The sequence below is a fragment of the Lissotriton vulgaris genome, chromosome 8, assembly GCF_964263255.1.
Source record: "Lissotriton vulgaris chromosome 8, aLisVul1.2, whole genome shotgun sequence".
In the NCBI taxonomy this organism is placed as follows: domain Eukaryota; kingdom Metazoa; phylum Chordata; class Amphibia; order Caudata; family Salamandridae; genus Lissotriton; species Lissotriton vulgaris.
Genome location: NC_141696.1, coordinates 542,141,125 through 542,165,276, shown reverse-complemented (window position 1 = coordinate 542,165,276; position 24,152 = coordinate 542,141,125).

Genomic DNA, 24,152 nt, shown 5'->3' with positions numbered 1-24,152 from the left:
TACCTGAGGCTACCCCACTTGAGGATAGACTCCTGACAGAGCATATGACCACCAGGGCAACATCCTTCACCTACCGCAAATTAGTTAACAACTTGCCTGACCCAGCGTCTAGATTGCAGCACACATGGTCCAGGGAGGTGGGAGACTTTGAAGAATCGGAATGGCAAGAGTCCCTATCATCCCCGCATGAAACAGCAATACCGTCGAGACTCAGACTGATTCAATTAAAAATACTCCATTGCACATATTATTATTATTATTATTATTATAAATTTTTAGAGAGCGCGTAGTCACCCGGAGGTATCCCAGCGCTAAGATCCCTACCTCTACAGGTCAGTGGGCCAAGATAAGGAGGGGGGGGGAGTGGGAGGGGAGGGGGGAACAGGAGTTCGGGGTTCCGGACGAGCATGTTTAGGGAAAAAGGTGGGTTTTCAGCCGCTTCCTGAAGCGTAGATAATGTGGTTCGATTCTCAGGTCGCGGGGGAGTGAATTCCAGAGGCGTGCGGTGTGAACTGCAAAACGTCTTCCGCCTGAACGTGCCTTCTTAAATCTGGGAATGATGATGAAATTCTCCTTGTCCGAACGGAGGGATCTTGAGGATTCATAGGGTTTGATAAATTTTCTGAGAATAGGGGGGCCTTGATTTTGTAGCAGTTTGTGGGCTAGGCACAGGGCCTTAAATTTGACCCGCTCGCTTATTGGAAGCCAGTAAAGGAGTTTTAGTGCTGGTTTGGCCGAGGCTCTAGCAGGGGTGTTAGTGAGAATCGGGGCAGCGACGTTCTGAATTCTCTGAAGCTTGTTCATCGTTGCCTCGGGGGCGCCCAGGTAAATCACATTGCTATAATCAAGCCTAGAGAGTATCAGGCCTTGAATTAGCAGTATTTGCGAGTTGGGGGGCAAGAGAGGCAGGATCTTCCTCAATGATTTCAGGAGCCCGAAGCACGTCCCAGCAACTTTTTTGCTTGCGCGGTGAACGAAAGGTCTGTATCGAGCCACACGCCCAAGCTTTTTACTTCTTGTTTTGGGTCAGGGGGGGGACCCAAACATACTGGCCAGATGTTCTGGGAGAGTGTGAGTCCTTTCTGACCAAGGAGGAGAACGTCAGTCTTTGCTCCGTTCAGTTTTAAGGCTGAACTGTTCATCCAGCATTGAATCTGCGTAAGGCAGTTAAATAAGTCTGCTGGTTGTTGGCTGGGATGGGACAATGACACAACTAATTGTGTGTCGTCAGCATAGCAGACGACGCTCACTCCGAACGGGGTGATAACCTCCTCCAATGGGGACATGTAGATATTAAATAATGTGGGGCTCAGGGAGAAGCCCTGAGGCACGCCACATTGGAGGGGAGTTTCGGAGGAGCAGGTGTTGTTCTCTCAGATCTGAAAGGAGCGCTGGGCCAGAAAGGATGAAAGCCAGGATAGGGCAGAGCCTTCCACACCGACTCTCTTAAGCCGTTTGATGAGAAGTTGGTGGTTGACGGTATTGAAGGCCGCACTCAGGTCGAGGAGGATCACTGCCACTGATCCTCCTTCGTCTTAGAGTGCTCTGGCCTCCTCTACCGCTGCCAGGAGGGCGATGTCCGTGCCCTGCCCTGGACGAAAACCTGTCTGTGAGCTTTTTAGCCTGTTGTTGTCCTCCAGGAACTGTGAAAGTTTCTTGTTAGCCAGTTTTTCAGCAATCTTGCTGATCCCTGGGAGAAGAGAGATTGGCCTAAAATTGGCCAGGTTTTCGGGATCCAGGGAAGGTTTCTTCAGAAATGCTTTAACAACTGCCGCCTTCCAGCTCGGGGGCACGACTCCCTGTTGGAATGAGGCATTGATCAGGTGGGTAAGGGGAGGAACAATAATGGAAGCTACTTCCTTAAGGGTCCGAAGCGGGGCGGGGTCCCTGGGAGATCCGCTTTTAATGGAATTTAGCGTATTTCCCACTTCTTCGATGGTTACTTGTCCCCAAGAGGAAAGGCAAATGGAAGTCGGAGTATTTGGGGGGTCATTTTCCTCGCACGGACTAGCAGGGGGGATTGAATCAAGGATTTTTTGTATCTTTTCTTGGAAGAAGTTAGCCAACTGATGGCATTTTTCCTGATCAGCCTTGGGGTCTGGGGGATTTCTCGGTCCAGGATCTGGGGTCTTCAGAAGTTCTTTTAAGATGACGAAAGATTCTTTACTCGAACATACTGCTTTTTCTATTCTTTCCTGGAAGAATACACTTTTAGTCTTACGAATGGATGTTTTGTAAGTTAAAAGGGAAGTAGAATAAGCGTCTTTGTTTGCTTTAGACTTATCTTTCCTCCAGGAGCGTTCCGTTCTCTTGCATTCCTGGCGCAGGGCTTTGAGCTCTGGGGTATACCACAGAGCAGAAGACACTCTTTTGGTATGTTTAAGAGTGGCAGTTTTAGGGAGGAGTTTGTCTAGCGAGGATGTAATCCAAGAATTAAACTGTTTATCGGCCGTACCAGGCTCGGTAGAGAGCTCAGGGATGGAGTTTGAAAGAGTGGTGGCCCATTCAGTAGATACAAGTTTGTGCCACCGTCTATCGGTGACCTGGATTTTCATGGTTTGAGGGGTCATAGTGGGTGCATCCCAAGAAATAGGGACTAGGAAATGATCAGTCCATGGCAAAGTCAGGGGTGAACTGGTGGTGATATTAGCAACATTGGTAAGGACGGGATCTAGTAAGTGTCCCTTCTCATGGGTGGGCTCGTTGTTGACCAGCCGGATATTGAATGACAACAGGTCCTGAAGAAGATCGGAGGCTATCCGGTCAGTAGGGTCCTTGAAGTGCAGATTAAGATCACCTACGATAAGAAAGTTAGAAGCAGAGGAAGCTAATTGTGAAACCGATTCGGTAACGGCATTGAGGAATTTCCCAGGAGCACCTGGAGGGCGATAAATCAGTAGTCCCGACAGGGAGTGGGCCGGGGAGGTTTGAATGGAAAATTGGCAACTTTCACAGTCTTCAATGTGAGCGTTGGAGGTTCTACAAATAAGCTGTTCACTGTAGATTATGGCTAACCCCCCTCCTCTCCCTCTCCCTACTACACCAGAAAGACGCTTTATGCCATTAAGAAAGCTCAACACCCATACTGTCTCCGGAGGTGTGGGGAGAGGGGTACCTTCTTTCACACAATCTGGGACAGCCCCAACATTGCAGGATATCCGGTCAAGGTGATGCGCACGATTTCACAGGCAGTGGGTGTTTCGCTGCTGCCGGAGCCGCGGTGTTGCCTTTTGAATGTATGGGAGGCAAATGACCTCACTCACCAGAGCCAGGACTGGGTCATGTTGGGAATGATGTTTGCCAAACGTAACATTGCTAGATTGTGGGGATCTGATGTGGCGCCCACGCTCCGACACTGGTGCAGAGACTTGGATGATGCAATGATGGCCGAAAAGTCGGTTTTTGTTCATTGAGGATGCCCTCACAAGTGGGAAAAAGTAAGGTGTGAATGGAACAAATACAGAGGCTATATTTGTGAACCACCGCCATTAGAGGGGCAGGTCACATCGCCATAGCTGGAAGCATGAGATGGGGTGTCTGGGAGGAGAGATGTTGTAAAAATCCATCCCTACTGACTATGAACTGTACGGCATTGTCATGAAGTCCTGTTATGATTGCGGCCATTTACGAATATGTATTGTGTGTAACTGTCATGCCCTAATGTTTATATCAATAAAAACGGTTTTAAAAAAAAATGGATGGGCTTTCCGTGTACCCTTGTGGAACACGATTCCAAACGTAAACATGCTCGTCAAATTTGAACGAAAATAAAAACTTGCTGTCTGGATGCAATGGAATGGAAAAGAAGGCATGGCTTAAATCAAATACAGTTAACCATCCTGCTCTCCATGGTATTTGATATAGAATTACAGCTGGATTCGGTACTACTGGACAACATGGGATGACAATTTTATTAATTATACGGAGGTCTTGGACCACCCTGTACTTTCTGTTTAGTTTCCTTATGCCAATTATAGGTGAATTGCAAGGACTGCTCATTACTTCCTCTAGAATGCCTTGTTCAACCAAATGCTCTATTTCTTTTGCGACATCTGCTTTTATTTCTGGACTCATTTTATACTGTCGAATATTTGGGTACACTGCACTTTCTTTTACTGTCACTTGTATAGGATCGACATCTGCCATCAAACCTACTTCTCTTCCAGAGAAATTCCACACATCAGGATTCACAAAGGTTTTTAGTACGTCTGATAAATCTTCTAGGAACATCTTTTTAACTTCTGTTTCTTGTTTAGCTAACATATTTTTGTACACTCCGTCTTCATCTGGAGTCTGAATTTCAACACCATTGGGTGTGCAAAAAATTGAGCAATATATCTTGCACAGTAAATCCCTCTCTAGAAAGTTTACAGGGCTAGAGTCGCACACTACAAACTTGTGTATCTCTCTAAAATTACCAATACAGACTTTCATTGGCTCTGTGACAGGGGTCCTAATTTATTTATTAGAAATGCCCACTATTTGGATTGCTTCTTCGGAGAGGGGTAGGTTTGGGATGTCTGCTGTTCTCACAGTAGAACAGGTAGCACCAGTGTCCAACAAAAAGGTAACATCATTTCCCTCCACTTTTCCCTCAATGTAAGGACCTGACTGATCTACTGGTAAGGATGCGCCAAGTACGCATTTCTGTTCCCCCCTCTCAGACACCGTCAGTCAGACTCGTCCTCAAAAAAGTGTGTCATGTAAAAGAAACTGTGGTGCTACCGTCTTTTTTCTACCACTTCCCTCCCGAAATCCAGTGTCCACACTGTCTTTGGCTTGACTCACTAAATCTGGCATAGGGGTTTGAGGTAACTGATTCTGTATTACCTGTTGCGGCTGTCTCATTGACACCTCATTCTGCATCTGTGGATTTAAATTTTGACTTTGGACATTATTATTCTGTATTAATTTACATTAGTTTCTCCAATGCCCCAATTTTTCGCACCCATGACAGGGAAACTTTTTCTTTGCCTCTTCTTTACTCGTCTTTCCTCTGAGTTTACCTCCACTTCCTTTGCTTTGGCCTTCTTCTCTTTTCTGATTATTTGCTTGCTGACTTAACTGAAGTTTCTGTTGTTCTACCATTTTTATTGGAGCCCACATTACTTTTTCTTCTAATTTCTTTAGTTTATTATCAATTTCATCCTCACAGTATTTTGCATACTTGAGAATCTCGTCGACAGGCTTCGCTTGCCAACAAAAATTATGTTCTTTAATCATTTGCGAGATTTCTGGTTTTAGTCCAGACACAAAACGATATATAAAACGTGTCATGTCCTTATTGTCAATGTTTTCTAAACCACTGTACTGTTGAAATACCTGCAATAGGCGTTTATATGCATGTACAGATTCATCCTTATTTTGAGTAGTTCTGTCTATTTTAGTCCAGTCTGTTTCTTTTGGGGGAATCTTTCCCTTCAAATAGGTTATTACCTGATTATAATTTTTCATTACTTCTTCTGACGGGGCTCCTGTCTTTGGATCTCTAGGGTATTCCTCGTTTGGCCAATCAACTGTAATTTTACACTCAGTCCTCAAATCAGCTGGAACAATAATGTCAAATAACCCATCTAAATCTTTTAACAGTACCTTTGAAACCTTCACAAACCTTTCAACTTGCCGGTACCATTCAACAGGTTTTTCTCTAAGCTTTGAGAAGTCACTAGTAAATGATAAAATATCTTGTCGGGACCATGGGACATGTACATAACCTCCTCCTGGTACTTCTCTTATTGGACACAACCTTTCAGCCTTTTCTGTTTCTTTTAGTAAATACTTTGATACATTTTTATTGGCTTGTGCTTCTTCCTTTTTCTTAGTCCATCTGGCTTTCCATTTGTCTAAATCTCCCCATTTTTGCAACAACAACAACAATTCCTTTATCTGCAATTTACGTCCTGACACATTCATGCTTTCCAAATCTTTGTCAGAAAATTCAGCTCTATGTGGTTTCTGTAGTACTTTAGATTTGCCAATGTCAATTCCCATTTTTTAAGCCAAATTCATTAATTTATCATGATATATTTTTGTATTTCGAGTAATACTTCTGCATATAAACAACAATTCTTCTTAATTAAAATAATGTAACCTTTCCAATCCTACATTTCCAGCTACCATTTATTCTAATTCTACCCTTAATTTCAATATGTCCAACACCTTAGGCTGTGATTTTGGCTTTTCTATGTCTCAGGTCCACCTTTCCAATTCGCCTGGGCTTACTACAGTTGTACTTCTTATTCCTGAGGATGTTTCAATCTGAACTTACTTACTTGAGGAGTAATTTTCCCGATTGAGTCACCCACTGGTTCTCGTATAGGTAAATCCATCAAGGAAATCACGGACTTGCACTCACTTGCTTGGTCATAAACAATTAGGGTTTCTTTTCTAGACTGTACTATGGGTGTAGTTAGAACGGAAGTTTTAGGACTGGGTTGCTTATATCCATATAAAGGAACTACGGGACCTATAGTTACTGGTAATGTAAGGGCTTCAGGACTCATTTTTAATTGACTGATTTTCTATATTAACTCACTACTCTGTTTGTTTAATGCTTCTTTATCTCTTTCTTGTAGTACTTTTTCCAATGAAGTTTCATGTATAATGTGTGGATCCAAAGGAGTTTGTAAAAACGGAGGACTAGGGATAGTTCTATTGGTCTCTTCTTGATAAGGTGGCAGATTTTTCATTAATAAATCCTCTAAAAAATCATCATCTGAATCACCACCACTAGTCATTAAACATTTTGTTTTTTCAGTACATTCACTTCCAGTCAGTTCTTCTGTGGTAATGACAGGATATAATCTTTCCACTAGCATAGACTGTCTCCATTGTTCCATCTCTTTATCTCGAGTTTCTTTTGGAAATCTGGGATAAAATCTGCTCAAACTTCTGTCACCTCGAGATCTATCTCGCTCAAAAGCCTCTGTCTCCCACTCTTCTAGGGCTTCATATTGCATTAATCTTGGTCTGGGGTCTAATTCATTCATGCGAGTTCGCAAATTGTGCAATATTCTACAATTAAATGTGCCATATTCTGGAAATGCTAATATGCCATCGTCTTTGGTATATTCTATCCAATTCTCTAACCACACACAAGTGTGGTAGCCTCTTTCTACCATCATATATGATGTGGGCGTTTTTGGTGGTGGAGTAATAATTCCTTCTCTCGTTTTCACTGGTTTATCTTTTTTAAAGTAATTCTTGATTTTCTGCATAAACAACATTTTTCTCTTTTCTCCATACATGTTATATGGTCTTCCTCTAATACTCTGCTCTTGGGCAAAACCTAAATATTTTCTATCTGGGCGATTTCCTATGAATGCTGGATCTAAATGCCGCATATACCGCTGTCTAAATTACTACGAAATACTAATTAATTCAATTAAATTGATTTGTTTATTTTGCAGAAATATTTCTAAAATACCAGCGCGTCTTTTATTTTCAATGACTAATCAATATTTGACTTACAAGCAGCGTTGACCAATGATTGCATGGCTTTTCTGTGACGTGAGTCTCACTCTCTGCACTCACCCCTTCTTTACAACTTTCTCACGGTTACACACCCGCTTTTATACCAATCCTAGCGCAGCTCTCTATGACTTCAGTGCAGCACCTGCGACTGACTCCCTCCTTTGCAAGGTAATACAACAATTCAATTCTTTTTTGATTTAAATGCACATGATATTATTAAACAACATAGAAACATGTGCTACTGTGCCTGATTGACTATATTAAAAAGAAAAGATAATTTATTTAACAACGAGTAAACCTTTTCCGTCTACCCTTCACACAACGAGTAAAACAATCTTCTGCTTACTCTTCACTCAAGCAAAAAGAACCTGTTACTCCTTCAGACGTACCCTTTCTAGGTGATATAAGACTAAAGTTTCACCAGCGAACTTCTTGGCTACCAATCACTCTCACTTTTATACTATAAATAATCCCTAACTTTTGCTTAAAGTTTTACCTAACTTTCCACGCCTATTCTATCAGGGCAAGCAACCTCACTGCAGTGTGGCTTCTATTTATCACCCGCTATTCGATATCCTGGAATTTCCAAACAACAAATAACAATACAAACGGGTTTTGGTTAGTACATAAAATCAATATTCAATAAACAGTCAATAATCAATGCGCAAACTACCTATCTTTAACTAAACCCTAACCGCCGCTCTGCTACCAGAAGAGTATACTGATGGCGTGCGGGACCACCAGCTCAATTTACCAAACGAAGCTGGGCTCATAAACATCTATGCTTTGAACTAGTAGTCCTGCTTTCTACTTACAGCCTCTCAGTACTTTGATTTCCTTTAGGACTTATACCTGTAACCCATGATTTACCAATCATTGTCACCTATGCTATAAGTCCTAGGGATTGAAAGGGTGTTAGCATAATAAGTAGTATTTCACAATTTTACCTTTCCTGTAATAACCACAGACTCAGGAGAAGTTTTAAACACTTTATCTATGCAAGTTTTGATGAGTCTTTGTCCAAAACAAAGTGACCATAAATTTTAAGAGTAAGAATATGATTAATAGGACATAAAGCTTGCAAGAAATCACAGTAACACCTTTAGACATTGGTACCTGGGAAGGGTGAGAAAGGGAAATATTACAAGGATATACTACACAAATTATATTTACCTAGAATGATGTGAGAACCCATCCTGGCCACGGGCTGGGCAAAGATAGGGCTCCCGACTAATCAGGTGCCAAAAGGACAGGACAGGTGCAGATAAGGACAGGTGACCTCAGCTAAGTGAAACCCCAGCGTTACACCCCTCTCTACGCCAAATTCTGATACCCCGATTGGGTAATCGATAATTCTCCCTCAGCAACACCCCCAATTTTCTGACAGAGTGCTCCGCCAGCACCTCTGCTCTTGATCTCCTATAGCATGCTTTTGGTCAGTAACTGTTCAGATAATCGGACAAGTCAGACAATTTTCTCTAACTAAACCTACCTTAGTTATACCATTTCCAGGGCAAAGTACCACCCCTAAATGTTGCAAATCTATGTGTTCAACTTCAGAGATTGGTCTGAAAGACGAGGAGAGGTCATCACACCATACTAAGATGAGGTAATTTTCATTGAATGTAATGGATCAATGTTCCCGCCCATAATTTACTTTCTCACGATTTTATTCCACCCAGCAATATTATTTCATTTAGTGTACAATGTTTAGAGATTTTGCAAGTTGTCTTCCTTTTCCCAGGTCAGGGGGTGAGGTTCCCATGTGCATCGCGAGTAAGTCAGTCTTTGGCAAGGTTTCTATGCCACTGCTCGAGGTCTTTCAGTGCTCCCGGCACATGCGCAGAATAAATTCAATATGGGGATTCAAGTCACCCTTCAGGCCCAAATAAGAGCTATTAAAGAAGTCAAAGAGAGACACATTAGAATACAAAAATAAATGAATGCACTGTATACCACTTATCTCTACTCTAACCCCATTACTTTATTGATACTATAGCATTAATAGTGAAGCAGAACAAACAAAGGTTAGTACAAGCAGCAGCAGATGCTTAAATGCGTGAGACATGAAGCAGTCATCTTGGCACTAGTGTGCAGAAGCAAGAATTTCCACCAAAAGTACAGATACGTCACGCCACGTAGATGTGACAGACGCATGCGCAGAAGAGGTCCCGTGTTTGCAGCGGCCATTTTAGGACACTCGGGTTACTGTTAGTAAAAGCACATATGCAAGCTCCCCCAGCTTACTAAAAAGGTTGTGTAATGTAAATATTAGTAAATAAAACATGTTGATTCATTAGTTATAGGTTATTTCGAGAGTCCAAGCAAGTTTCTGTATGTATGAAACCTTGCTCCATCACTGCCTACCATTTCTTCCCTGCCCCTGCCCCCTCATGCATAGCTGCATAAGTAGGAGAAAATAAATGATTTTATTTGCCCTTTGTTTCACTGCAAGAAAGCAGTGGGGAAAGCTCTTCCACCTTAGCAGAGGAGCCGCCACTAATTGCTTCATTTTAAGGGATGCACTCCTATAAATGGAAGGAAGGGTGAAAGGAAACATAGAGGGCCAGATTAATCAAGACGTTCATGAAAAGTGGCCCAAAGTCTTATTTACTCTCCAGTGTAAAACGTTTTTTTTGTGCTCTGTAAAAGTACCCATTTTGTAGTGAAAACATCTTTTTTGCCGAAATAGGTCTGATGAACTTCTTTTTTTGGTCCCTTACTTTAAATCCACATTTCTTTCTGTTTCACAATTTGGCAGAATGGTCAGACTCTCTTGATTCCCATACAGTGCTGAAGGAACGCCGAGTACTTCACTGTCTTCTTGCATTTAGTGTGTGACCTCCAAAACAACTAAGTGACCTGTTACACCATTCAATTGTTGACGTCTGCGATAGGATAAACCTGAACTGAAGGGCTAGGCCACATAAGCTCACAGTTCTGCATGCAAGAGATAACCTTTGCATAATGCGCTAAGAGTGACCAATTCCTGATGATATGAGTACATCTTTTGAGAGCAATATTTAACAGTCCTATCTACAACCTAATACCTATCACTGACAGGGTGGCCTGGACTGTTAGGTATACTTTCCATAGTTTGTCTCTTTGCGATTATATCTAGTCAGAGCCGCTGTGAGTAACCATTAGCAGTTGAACAAGAAGCTCACGGGATCTTTTCCAATCGTATGTTAGACCTAAGTCTGAAAAAATTGTTTTGAGATTTTCCCCCTGAAATGTAAGTACGCTCTTCGGTTCCTCATTGGCTTAGCTGACGATGGGGCAGCAGGTGAAGTGGCCGAGGGCTCACAATGCAACCAGATTATGGTTATGTATGTAACAAGTCTGGGGCTTTAGAGGCCAATTTGCTTGGGTTACGTTAGCACACTGATACAGGTGACTTTCCTTCGATGGGTTTCCACAACAGAAAAGAGGAGAAGAAAACGTGCAACTATTGGTACCATATAACTGCTTCAAGTGAGGTGACTCTTTTGTACCATTTGTTTCTGTGGTGATGTTGTTCCCTTTGAAAATAGCATTATGTTACGCTTTGTGGAACTGATGTTTACTCTGTTCTTTCCACAAATTAATCTAATACGTTTAGTATAGCTGGTAGGACGTCATGTGCATGAATGTGCCCCTTTTTTGCCTGAACCTCTCCTCTCAGCCTGTGTGTTTATGATACAAACATCTTTATTGATGTTGGGCATAATTTGTGATGATGTCTCAGATATATATACATTTTTTTTAAACTGCATTTTTTTGATTTTGAAAAAAAAAAAAACCATATAGGGCCACATGCATCAAGCATTTTACTGGTCGCAAACGGGCCGATTCCAGTAGTGGCCAGTGGTGGGAGTGCTGCTGGCTGGGCGGTGACGTGGGGCGGGGGAGGGGCAGGGTGGGGGCTAGTAAACTACGGAATATGGCCAAATACAGGTAATTAAACATATAAATAAATAAAATGAATTTTGTTGTGCGCACTGCATCGCAAAATGCAGACCTGGCCCGAGGTCATTTTAAAACAGTAATACATAAATTAAGACTTTGAGCAGAATATCATACAGTAAAACATCAATGCCCACTTGGTCGTCGAGGAAATAATAAGTAAAGTTACTCAGCTCTCTTTTTTAATCCTCCATATCAGACCCATCCTCAGTGGAATGATGATCATCATAGTGGAACATACCCAGCAGTTGGGTCTATTCCATTATAGCTTTAGATGCCCCCTCATCATTATGTGGAAGCTGCATGTGCTGTTCTTCTGTGACAACCCTACTCCAGCAGCTCCCTAAACCAATGTGTCAGCAATGGGGCCATCATCCACCCAATGGCTACCCATCTTTCGGCCAACAACAAGGCCAGCTGGGCTAGCTGGTAGGGGATCTTGTGCCGAGGAGACAGGCCACCGGTGTCAGCGGAACATTAATTCCTGTGGCCGTTCCTATGTGTGTCACAACATGTGCCCAGTACATTTGAACTTGGGCACACTCCCAGGCTAAGTGTTAGAAAGTGGCCAAGACCAACCCACAAAGCGCACAAGCAGCGCCCCTCGCAGGATCTATTTTATCAAGGCCATATGCAGTAACGTGACAATGCAGAAAATAGAAAGGCAGTAGTTTAAACTGCTATTACAGGACACAGTGCAAACAAGATGTAACGCATATTCCCAGTCCAGATCAGAGATGGGTGTGCCCAGATCTTTCTCCAAGGCTCTCTACGCAGGGTACTGTTGTGGCTGTATATCACTTCTAAGGGCTCTGTAGAAATGGGTAATTAAATGTCGTCCCTGCCCCCCAACAATGAGACCATCAAGGACTCCCGAAGAGTGAGGAGCCGCTGGGAAGGATGGCCACAGATCCCTTGCAACACTCTCTAGCTCGGTGTCATAAAGGAAATGTGCCGGTCCTACTCCAAAAGAGTCCTGTGCTTCCTGAAGTAATACGAAGGTGTTCCTTGGGTAAAGGTCACCTGCTTCTAGGCAGCCCCCCTTCCTCCACTGCGCTACAGACATGGTGGAATCAATTCTTAGAAAGAGTGCCAGGTTCCACAATTTCAATTCCCTACTAGAGGGATCCCTGCAACTTACTTTCTAAACCACTTTTTCCCATATCTGTGCTGTATGAGTAACCAGATAATGAATTAGGTGCTCCAACCTTGGTCCCTGCATGACGAACTGGGGAAAGGTATCCTCCCCATTTACAGCCCCCCAGGAGCTGCTTCTCCCAGTTATCCAAGTCTAAAAGCCAGGAGGCAGCATGCTGCAGGTGATCCACATAGTAGGAGGATTGTACATCCGGAACCACCAGTCCATCTTCTTCCGAATCTTTCTTTAGCGTTGCAAGCGTCACCCTGCTTGGCTTACCCACCCACAGGAGAGTCACCAACAAGCTATTCAACAGGCAAAAAAATGACTCATCAGCAGAAACAGGGAATTCTGGTTGAGATATAGGCAGCGGGGTAGGAAAACCATTTTTACTATGGATGCACTGCCTATTACAGGGAGCCTATTCCAACATTTTATGAAATTCTCCAGGTCAGTCAGCACCCATTCCACATGCTAGAGCTGGTGTTGGGCTTCGGTATGAGTAACCCAAATTGCAAATATTGAGAACTTTCCAATTCCCATTGTAGTCCCAGACCCGGCTAATGATGTGGCTGCTGCCCAATCAACCCTCTCAAAGGGAACATTAGTGATTTGCGGACATTCATTTTAAGGCCTGAGACCTCACGAAAAGCATTCAAAAGTCTCATCAGCAGTGGGACAGACTCCCCAGGTGAGTGCACATATACCAATGTATTGTCTGCATATAGCAATACTACATGGTTGATATTCCCCACCTGAATCCCCCCGGGTGCCTACTCTGCGTGCAGCCGCAGTGCAAAGGGCTCGATTGCCAAGGCAACAATAGGATCAAGAGGGGACAGCCCCACCGGCCAGGGTTTCCAGAGCTCACCTCCCACTTTAAAGCGTATAGAGGGTACAGTGTACAGTAGTTGTATGCAAGCACAGAAGTTAGGTCCAAACTTAATGTGCCTGAATACGGCCATCAAAAAGGTCCATTCCACCATGTTGAATATATTTTCAAGGTCCAGGGAGACCAGGGCTCTCTCCTCCTTTCGATCAATGGCATTGTGCAGCACATGGGTCAGCCTACGGAGGTTGTATGTGGTGCTATGTGCCTGCATGAATCCACACTGGATCTCATGAACTAGATCTTGGACCACCCTACCCAGTCGAGTCACTAGCAGTTGAATGAATAAATGAATGAATGGAAATACTTATAGAGCGCACTGATGCCAAGGCGTCCTGGCACTGGAGAAAACTGAAACAAACCACAATACGTAGAAGACTTAATGTTGGGTAAAAAGCCAGGTTTTAACCCAACACCAAACCGGAACACCATTCTATTGGTCACCTTTCCCAGGTGACCGGGAATTGAGTTCCATAGCCTAGCTGCAAGGAAGGAGAAGCGTTTTCCTCCCCATCTTACTTTCTTTATCTTGGGAAGTCTAACCAACCCAAGAGTGGCCGACCTTAATTCACGCATTGGTATATAGCAGGAAAACAAGGCCTTCATGTCCTTGGTTCCTCTGCCAAAAAGGGCTTTGTGAACCAAACAGAGTGATTTAAACTCGATACGCCACCGTACCGGGAGCCAGTGGAGTTGTTTTAACGCGTGGGATGTAGGATGATGTTTGGGTAAATTAAGTAGCACTCTGGCTGCCATGTTTTGAATAGATTGTAGTTTAGCCAGTTGAGTAACACCAGCTCCTAAATACAGTGCGTTGCTGTAGTCTATTCGCGAGAGAATTGTGGCAATTATCACTGTTTTCCTCAGATGGAGGGGGATAAACGGAAGGATCTTTCTGAGGCGTTTTAGCATAAAGAAGCAGGCTGAGGACAATTGGTTAATCTGAGCCGCCCAAGCAAGTTCTTTGTCAAAAATAAAACCGAGGTTTCTGGCTTTGATGACAGGTGCTGGGCAGCCCCCGGCTGCGGATGGCCACTAGTTCTGGTTCCAGATCGAGGTTTTATGACCGAACTCTAATACTTCCGTTTTCTCGGTATTTAATTTAAAAAAAATTGAGTTCTTCCAGGCCATCAGAGCTGAGATGCAGTTATAGAATTCAAATGCCAGGACATCAGCTGCCTGGGTTACTGACACCATCAGCTGAGTGTCATCAGTAAGCATGGGCGAATTTTGCGAATTGGCCATTCGCGAATTTGAGGATTTGCGAATTGACAATCCGCAAAATTCGCGAATTCTCGCGAATTTGTGGATTTTTTGTTTTTGCGTGTTCGCGAGGCGCTTTGCGTGTTCGCGGGTGTTCACAAGGCGCTTTTCAATTTCGCGGGGTTTTTTTTTTTGCTTGCCTAATCACTGCCACCCTCTTGTTTTTTATGCCCATCTGCCCTCTGTACCACTTGTTTCTGTGCCCTTCTGCCCTCTGCCCCACTCATTTTTTGTCCCCTTCTGCCCTCTGTCCCACTTTTGTGCCCTTCTGCCCTCAGCCCCACTTAGAATGGCGCCGGCAAGCTGCCAGCGCCATTCTAAAATAGCTAGAAATAGCTTCAACAGGAAGCACTAATAGATAAAGTAAAGCAGGTGCTCCAGTTGAAGGTCAAATTAAGTTACACAATCATTAATCACCCCAAGTTTGGGGGTGATTAATGATTGTGTAACTGAATTTGAGCAGCACTTGCTTTACTTATCTATTAGAGCTTCCTGTTGAAGCTGACTTTTGTAACTATTTTAGAATGGACCGGAAATAGTGGAAAGAACCACCAACGACGGGGCTTTTACATCTTCAGAGAGTCTTAACTATAGGGCACAATCAACAGGGACAGAAGTCGCTATTCAAAACCTGGAAATTCCATCTGGGATCCCAATTCCTTGGACCCCAGAAATTGGCCATGAAGATTTCTACTCTGTATCTGACAGCACCCCGAGCTCCTCCGCGGAAGGGGGGACAGAGGAAGAGGACAACGCTAACAGTATTAGCGAAGAGAGCAGCATGGCCTCCCGCATTAACCCAGAGACAGTCGTGCGCCCTAAAAAAGCAAGAAATAAGACTAAACGACGAAGTCAACTCAAATGGGACTATTCAGACTCGCAGATGTCTTACCATCTGGAGGAAGACGAGCCAACCCAATCACAATGGCACAGCCCGAAAAAACCACAGAGTAAAACAACAGAGACAAAGGAACCCTCATTGGCGGCTATACTCACCTCCATTAAAGACTTCCAAGAAGAGGTTCGAGAAGATAATCGGACCGCTAAAAACGCAGCTAAAAAACTACAGGGCAGGCTTAGAAGACTGAATAAAATCTGTACAGACATCAGCGACCGGGTTGGAATGGTCGAAGCTAGGACAGAGCACTTGGAAACTGAGGCAGTAGCTACTAAACAATTGACTGAGTCCAACTCTGCTTGCCTCACAGACCTTATGACCAAAATGGAAGAACAAGAAAACCGACAACGCAGGAACAACCTCCGCCTGCTTGGTATTCCGGAAGGGAAGGAGGGGGAAGATCCGAGACAATTTATAGTCAAGTTACTACAAGACTCCTTTCCGGAACATCCTGGTTGGGACTGGAACCGCGAAGTGCAGCGAGCTCATCGCTTCCCCTTTTTCTTGAAACGCCAATATAACAATGGAAAACCTACTGAAGGGCAGCCTCGGGTATTCCTTGTGTATTTTGGCAACTTCCTTCTACGACAGTTGGTGTATGACCAAGCTCGCCCCAACTCTAAAAAAGGGGTCAACGGAATTTCCTTCTTCGCCAAACCAGATTTCTGCCACCAGACTGTGGAGCGAAGGTGGCACCTACGACAACTGATCTCCCCCTTCCGGCAAGGCTAAAGGTTATTCTGCACGGTACGACCAAGGTCTTCTTGTCTGAGACCAAAGCCAAAGAATACCTGGAAGAAGTAAAGCTTAAGAAGGGACACAAAGCCTAAGACTGGGGAAAAGAGACAGAGAAATAAAAGTGGGTGCTGCCGCTCTCCTCTCTCTTTTTCTCTCACGTTCTGCAACTATTTGCTAGTAACTAACTTACCAGGGGGGAGCAACCTTACCGCTAAAACAAAATCCTTAGTACGCTTGCAATCTTTCCTATATGTTCGGGGGGTGCATAAGCTGGGGTGAGCCTTGACAGAAAGGTGGGAAGAGAGGGTAATAATGGGGGGAAAAAAAAATCATGCACCCAAACACTTACATACCTCTATCTAAAAACATTCTGCACTTAATCTTAGTACAGCACTAGGCAGGCCTAGCAGCCGATCACAAGACCATAAGATTAAAGTTATCTATGTTTCTGGCTGGCGTGACCAGCAGCCGAGGCTCATGTATGACTTCCATCATTCAGGCTTGGCCTGATTGCTCACATAAGGGGGTGGGTGGGGAGGGTGGAGGGGGGGGAGGCTGGGGAGAAGGGCGGGAAGGGTGGGAAGGTACACAGACATTACACTTGGGCGCAAAACCCTCACGACACTCTCTAGAAAAAATTGATTATTTTTCTAAAAACAATCATATTGATTTCCTATTTGCCTTTATCTTTACACCATTAGATGGCTAAGATAGATTCATTACGAATTGTTTCAGTTAATATATGCGGATTAAATGATGCCTCTAAAAGGCAGAAAGTGTCTCTGGGTTTACGAACACTTGGGGGGAACATCATATGCCTACAAGAAACCCACGTAGAACAGTCACAAAAACATCTACTGAATACCCTTGGGTTTAAAGTAGTGGGTGCTACCACGCAGGGGGCTAAAACAAAGGGAGTGGGTGTTTTAGCCGACAGAAGATTTGTTACTAGCAACCCACGGACTAAATCTGACCCATTAGGGCGGTGGGTTATTACTCAGATTCAATTCCCCAACAATTCTTCTATTACCCTTTGCTCAATATATGGGAGCAACGCTGACGACCCTGGGGCTATTAATCAAGTTTCCAATGAACTAGTACATTGGCCCACCCCCATAGTGCTCTGCGGGGATTTCAATATACATCTACCTTGTGATTGGGCGACTAATACAGCGTGGAGATATAAAGGTAGGAAGCCCTTAGTCTTTCAGGCTTTAACAAATCTTATTCAGACCCATGGATTAATAGACAGTTGGGCGACTAAAAATCCTTCACAGCCCGGCTACACTTTTTACTCTGCCCCGCATCAAACCTTAGTTAGATTAGACTAATTTTTTATTTCTGCTTCACTCACCAGCAACTACACAATTGATATCGCACCTCGCTTCTTATCTGACCACAATCCTCTCATTATCACCTTTAAGGGGCTTGGACAACTTAAAGAGGCTTCTAAGTGGAGTTTTGAAAAAGCCCTACTGCACGATAGCAGTTACGTTACTCATATGCAGGGATGGATTCAAGAATTCCTGGAGATAAATACTGGATCTGCTTCTCAAATGATAGTCTGGGACACATTGAAGGCAGGGATTAGAGGTGAGACCCTAAGGTTCTCTATCCAGAAAAACAAAAGGGAAAAAACTTTAATCTGGGATCTACAAAAAAAGCTAAGGAACATAGAAATCAAGTTAACCCAAACTATCCATGCAGGATTAGACTGCCAGGGTATCCAAAAAGAAGCAGTCTTGGTTGGAGCCGAAATAGGAGCTATCTTTTTGGAAAAAATCGGAGCAAAGAGGGCAGCAGCGAGGGAGTGTAGCGATAACATCGGCCATCACCTAGCTGTTAGGACACGACAACAGGTTACCAACAGCGAAATTCACTCAATCAGACTATCCTCTGGCTCTGAGATCACAGACCCTAGTCATATACGGAAGGAATTTCAGGAGTACTATGCCAAATTGTACATGGAAGAAAACTCCTCTAATAGAGAAGTTCTAGACGGGGAAATCTCCAACTATCTCAGCGAGATCGAACTAAGGCAACTTAGCCCAGAGGATAGTAAGCTTTTAGATCTTACTCCCACGTGGGAAGAAATCCTGGATGCCCTCACTAGCCTTCCGAACGGGAAGGCATCAGGTCCTGATGGAATTCCCGTTGAATTTTTTAAAGTCTTTACTCCCCAAATTAAAACCATACTCACTGAGGTTATAACATCTATATTTAGCGGGACCCCCCCTCCGGCTTCCTGGTCTAGAGCTAGAATTTCGATCTTTCTAAAAAAAGAGAAGTCCCCTTTGGAAATGAGCTCCTACAGACCCATAACTCTCATTAATTGCGACTCTAAAATTTTCTCTAAGGTGCTAGCATCCAGAATCTCCCGAGTTGTGGAATCTCTTGTCTCGGAATGGCAGCATGGTTTCATACCCAAAAAAGGGACCACGGGACATATCAGGAGAGTTATCACCCTGTTTGATGCTGCACAAGCTGCTGGAGACCCGATGTCGCTTACGCTACTCGACGCTGAAAAAGCATTCGACCGGGTCTCATGGCAATTCCTGTGGGGGGTAATGTACAGAATGGGGTTCGGTGATAAACTCATATTGGCAACCCAGGCACTCTATTCAAATCCAACAGCCAGTGTCACCATAAATGGACACCTCACCGACCCCTTTAACATCTCTCGGGGCACCAGGCAGGGCTGTCCCTGCTCGCCTCTACTGTTTGCCCTCTATCTGGATCCTTTCATTAAACAGATAGAGAAAAATGACAACATCACCCCAGTAACTTATTTTTACAATAGTTGCAAAATTTTAGCCTATGCCGACGACCTGGCCATCACCTCTCCAGACCCTGCTAACACCATACTTGCACTGGAAGGTGAGGCCCAGAAATTTGGGAAGTTATCTGGTTATGCCCTTAATAAAAATAAGACTCAGATTTTAGTCAATAACAAAATCACTTGGTCCGATGTCAGGGTGGTACCCAAGGCTAAATACTTGGGGGTGTCTATCTCACCCAAACTGGAGGACATAGTCACAGATAACCTGGCTCCTCTTGCCGTCCAGACCAAGAAGGCTCTAAAACAGATTGACAACCTGCATTTAACGCTAGTGGGCAGATGCAATGTCCTTAAAATGACATATTTTCCAAAACTACTCTATTTCTTTCGTAGTATACCCCTTGAATTTAGCAAAAAAAGCCTTCTCCAATTTCAGCAGATCTACACTCAGTTCATCTGGACCTATGCCCAGCCAAGACGAGCACTGAAACAACTTACACTGTCAAAAGAAAGAGGGGGCTTGTCTTTTCCTAATATAACCTTATACTACTGGGCGGCAGTCTTACAATATAGCTCAGTGCTAGTTAGAGAATCTACCCACGACCAAATAATCGGGTCATCCCTACCATCACCTTTCCGGATCTTACTAGGGGATCAATACTGGGGCTGTCTACTACGCGAACCAACATATGGGTACTATAATCGGGTAAAATTCAAGACTCTAATGAATTCATTTAAAGTATTCCGCCATATCCGGAGAATATTTGGAATTGGTAGATTTAATTATTACTCTCCCATAATCAATAACAATAATTTACCAGCTATTTTCAGTCCTTCTTACCTCTGTGAATGGCATAGGGCCGGAATAGTAAAACTTGGGGACCTGATTACAATTGGGGGAATTGAATCGTTCACAGATCTACAATCCAAATTCAAACTAAAAAGTCGAGATCTATTTAAATATTTGTCTCCATGGCTACCTATCCAGGAAGGTGGGTGGAACCACTGGGTTTGCCGAAATTGAATTATTACATGCTCTACGTAATATCACCATCCCCCGCATCGGAAGTATTTACCAAATGCTTAATAGGCAGACCTCAGATGACCTAGAATCCATCTCCACGAAATAGCATGTCAAACTTGAGTCGCCTCAAAGCTTTTTTTATAATTCTTTGCTTCTATCACAACAGATATTAATCTCCGCCAAATTACAAGCACAACACTTTAAAACAATTTTTTTTCTCTATATGACACCAAATAAAATTATTAAATGGGGATCCGGGAAAGGAACACTATGCCCGCGATGCTCCGACGTCAGGGCAGATTCAATACACATTTTTGCAACCTGCCCTAAACTAGCCCCAACCTTGCTTAAAATACAAAATTTACTTAGTGAAATAAATGACCAACCAATTGTGCTAAACCCTACGACCATCCTTCTGGGGACTCAATCCGATGCACTCAGGATCAAAGAGGAAGGGCTGGTTTTCATAGCAATGGCAATATGGAGGATTTGTGTTTCCTCCGGCTGGCTGGAGACTGACTCCCCCTCTTTTGCACAATGGCTGGCCAGACTGGTTGCAACATTCCACTTTGAAAAGGCAATATACACTAAGAAGGGACGAAGAAAGAGGAAGATAGGTTCTGAGGTATGGGGGAAATTCTCTACCTGGATTGAGCAACAAGGACAACATGACCAGGGGAGATAGCTAGCGATGTATTAAAGAATTATTTTCTAATTTCTTTCGCTACATTCTTAATCCCCTCTCATCCTGCTCCTCATCGTTTATGTGCCTTCTTCTTTATTTTTCATTTTTTTTTCTTTTTTCGTTCTGTCTGTGTTTTACTTGCAGTGTTTTTTGCGCCCATTTTTTTTTTATATACATTAATGGCTCTTCAGGTCTCGATGGGTGGGGGGTGGGAGGGGGGTTGTTGTAATTAAGTAATCTTCTTCTGATTGGACACTGTATCATAGATGAAAAATAAAAATATATTTTAAAAAAAAAAAGTAACTATTTTAGAATGGCTCTGGCAGCCTGCTGGCGCCATTCTAAAAGAGTTACAAAAGTCAGCTTGAACTTTTGACCCAATCCCCGTTCGCAGATTTCCGTTCGCGGATTTTGCGGGAAATTCGCGAATCTCGCGGATTGCGAATTTACCAAAAATCCGCGAAATCCGCGAGCGGAACGGATTTTCTGCCCATGCTTAGTCATCAGCGTATGACACCAGCGTGAGGCCAAACCTCTTAATTAGTTTTGCCAATGGGGCAACGTAAATATTAAAAAGGGTAGGGGATAAAGCAAAGCCCTGAGGGACTCCTCCCGGAAGCAGAAATTTTTCCAACTGAAGTCCATCCCAATGGATGATTTGTTTTCTGGGTGAAAGAAACGAAGACAGTAGAGCAAGAGCAGTACCCGAGATACCAATGTCCTGAAGCCTTTGAATTAACACCGGATGACTCACGGTGTCAAAGGCTGCTGTCAGATCAAGCAGGACCAGTATAGCCCTTCCGCCCACATCCATCACCTTTCGAATTTCTTCCGCTGCCATGATCAAAACAGTTTCCGTGGAATGATTTGCATGGAAGCCGTGTTGGGTGTTGTCCAGAATGTTGTAGGTTTCTAGATATGATGTTATCTCCATATTCATGGCCTTCTCAAGCACTTTGGCAGGGAGCGGTAGACAGGAGATGGGACGATAGTTCTTTTCATCTAGTGGGTCCAATTTTGGTTTCTTTAGAAGGGGACGGATACAAGCCTTTTTCCACCGTAAAGGATAGACTCCTGTGGAAAGAATAGTGTTTAACACAGGGGAAAGGAAAGAGCTTATTTCTTCTGGCGCCAGATGTAATATAGATGGTGGACAGGGCTCCAGAGGGGAGCCAGATTTAATTTGCAACAATAAGTTTTCTACTTTTTCTTCTGTCAAGATTGAGAATTAGGAAAAACCGTGTTCCCTGACCCCGGAAAAGGACTGCACAGAATCTTTATCTTTGGTATCAACTGCGACTCTAGAAAGTTCATTGTAGACCAACTGAGCCTTGTTCTGGAAGAATCTGGCTAATTTGAGTATAATATTTTGATCGGGAGAAAAAATCACATCCAGAGGAAACCTCATTAGTGCAGTGACTGTCTGAAACAGTTCCTTAGGAACATTAGCCACCTCTTGAATTTTAGTAGTAATGAAAACAGTTTAGTTAACATAAGACTTTAAGATTGGTGTTAAGCATTGTCAGGAGCCTGTACGCTAATGGGTCCACTGACTCCTCTCCCGGAATCAACATCAAACAGATCACCCCATTTTTCATAGTTGGTGATAAGAAGCCTTTCTCTCTTGCCTCCAAATAAGCCGCTAACAATTTCTCTTTCAGGGTCCATTGAGAGATCATCCTCTAAGTCTAACATAGCCTCGATCTGAAGCTTGGGAAGCCCCACCCTGGCTAGAAACCCGTATGTCCTACCCTCAGCATCCAGTGGGCTTGCTTTGTAGACTAATTTAAAATGATCCAATAGGGTTATCAGGCTATCATGCCGCCGGGTCTATAAAGTTACCTTTTGCATTCTGGATGGACACAATAGAGGGTATCTCCATTTTTCTCTGGAGAATCCATGGCAGGAGTTTACCCGATTTGTTGCCCTCCATGTGCAATAACTGCTGTCAGGGTTTTAGGTCTGTTTGTCTAGCATGTCCAAGAGGGAGCAACCTTTCCTGTGAACTGCCAGGGTAGCTGCACACACCTCTGTCATGTACACCTCTTGTTTCTGTAAGTTTGCTAACCAATCCACCTGGGTCATCCAAATTCACTACAAGCCTTCTATCCACCCACACTACCGCTTTTAAGGCCTCCCATTTGACTGCCATGTTATCCATGGACACCCGGATATTTTAAGTATAGGTTTCTATAATGGTCTGCAAGTTCTCTCGGCATGTGGCGTTTGTAAGCAAATCAGAGGGATACGCCATGTCCGACATCTGTCCAGTTTCCCACCTCAGTCCAGTGTTAATGAGGTCGGGTGTGATCAGACAGAAACCTGACCATATGTGTGACTGTGTCAATCAATGAGCGCTCCAATCAACCCACCAAAAAGTGGTCCAACCAACTGTAAGTATTTATTTTAATGAAAGTTTTTTGACAAAAACAAATAATGACAGTGAGCACCATGACCAGGCATGACGATGCATATTACATCTTTCTGATCGCAATCTGATGAGACAACAAGTTACAGAGACTCCCATCTGGCAAACAGCAAGCTGCCTGACAGCAAACGCGATTACATTCGAGTTCAATACAGCATTACTCCCACAGCCCACCCCCTCCAGTGCTAGCGTGTAATGTTCATATTGCAATGAGCAACCCTCACCACTTCTATCATCAATCATCCGATTCCCCGTCTGCCCTATGGCACATCACTATCATTTCCTACCATGTCTTACAGTCTGCTGTTGTGTCTTTACTGAATACTGAGAAGGTATGATTGATAGGGGCCCCAGTAACACTTGGGCCTACTGGTGGGAGGGAGCAATTCATTATACGTGTGTGCTTATGTATTATATAATAAATCATATTCGAGTGCCAAACTTTTACTGTCGGTATTGGCCCCCCTGCCCATCTCATAGCTACACACTGTTTGGCTAAGAGGAGGCCAATGGCTATTAAGGGATGCACCATTTTCTGCACACTTAAGTCCCATTCCAGCAACGCCATCTTGTATGTGCCAAAGGGAGTATGTGTCACTTGCAAAAAAGGAGTCACATTGATGGCGCAATGCTTGGTGCTAACATAAAACTTCCCTGTCTTCAGAATAAACAATACAACACAGTTACCCCGAAACATCCCACCCATGCTATGAGACACCCCAACTTTCATGGCTGCAATGAATCCCTTCCCCGCTCCCTCAAACACTTCTGATCTCATGAACCCCAGAGATAACATGCCAAATAGTGTGGTACTCTTGGGGGCAGATAATACCAACACTCCCCGGCCTGAATGCCACTTGTTTACCACTAACATAAACTAGGGCGCCATAGC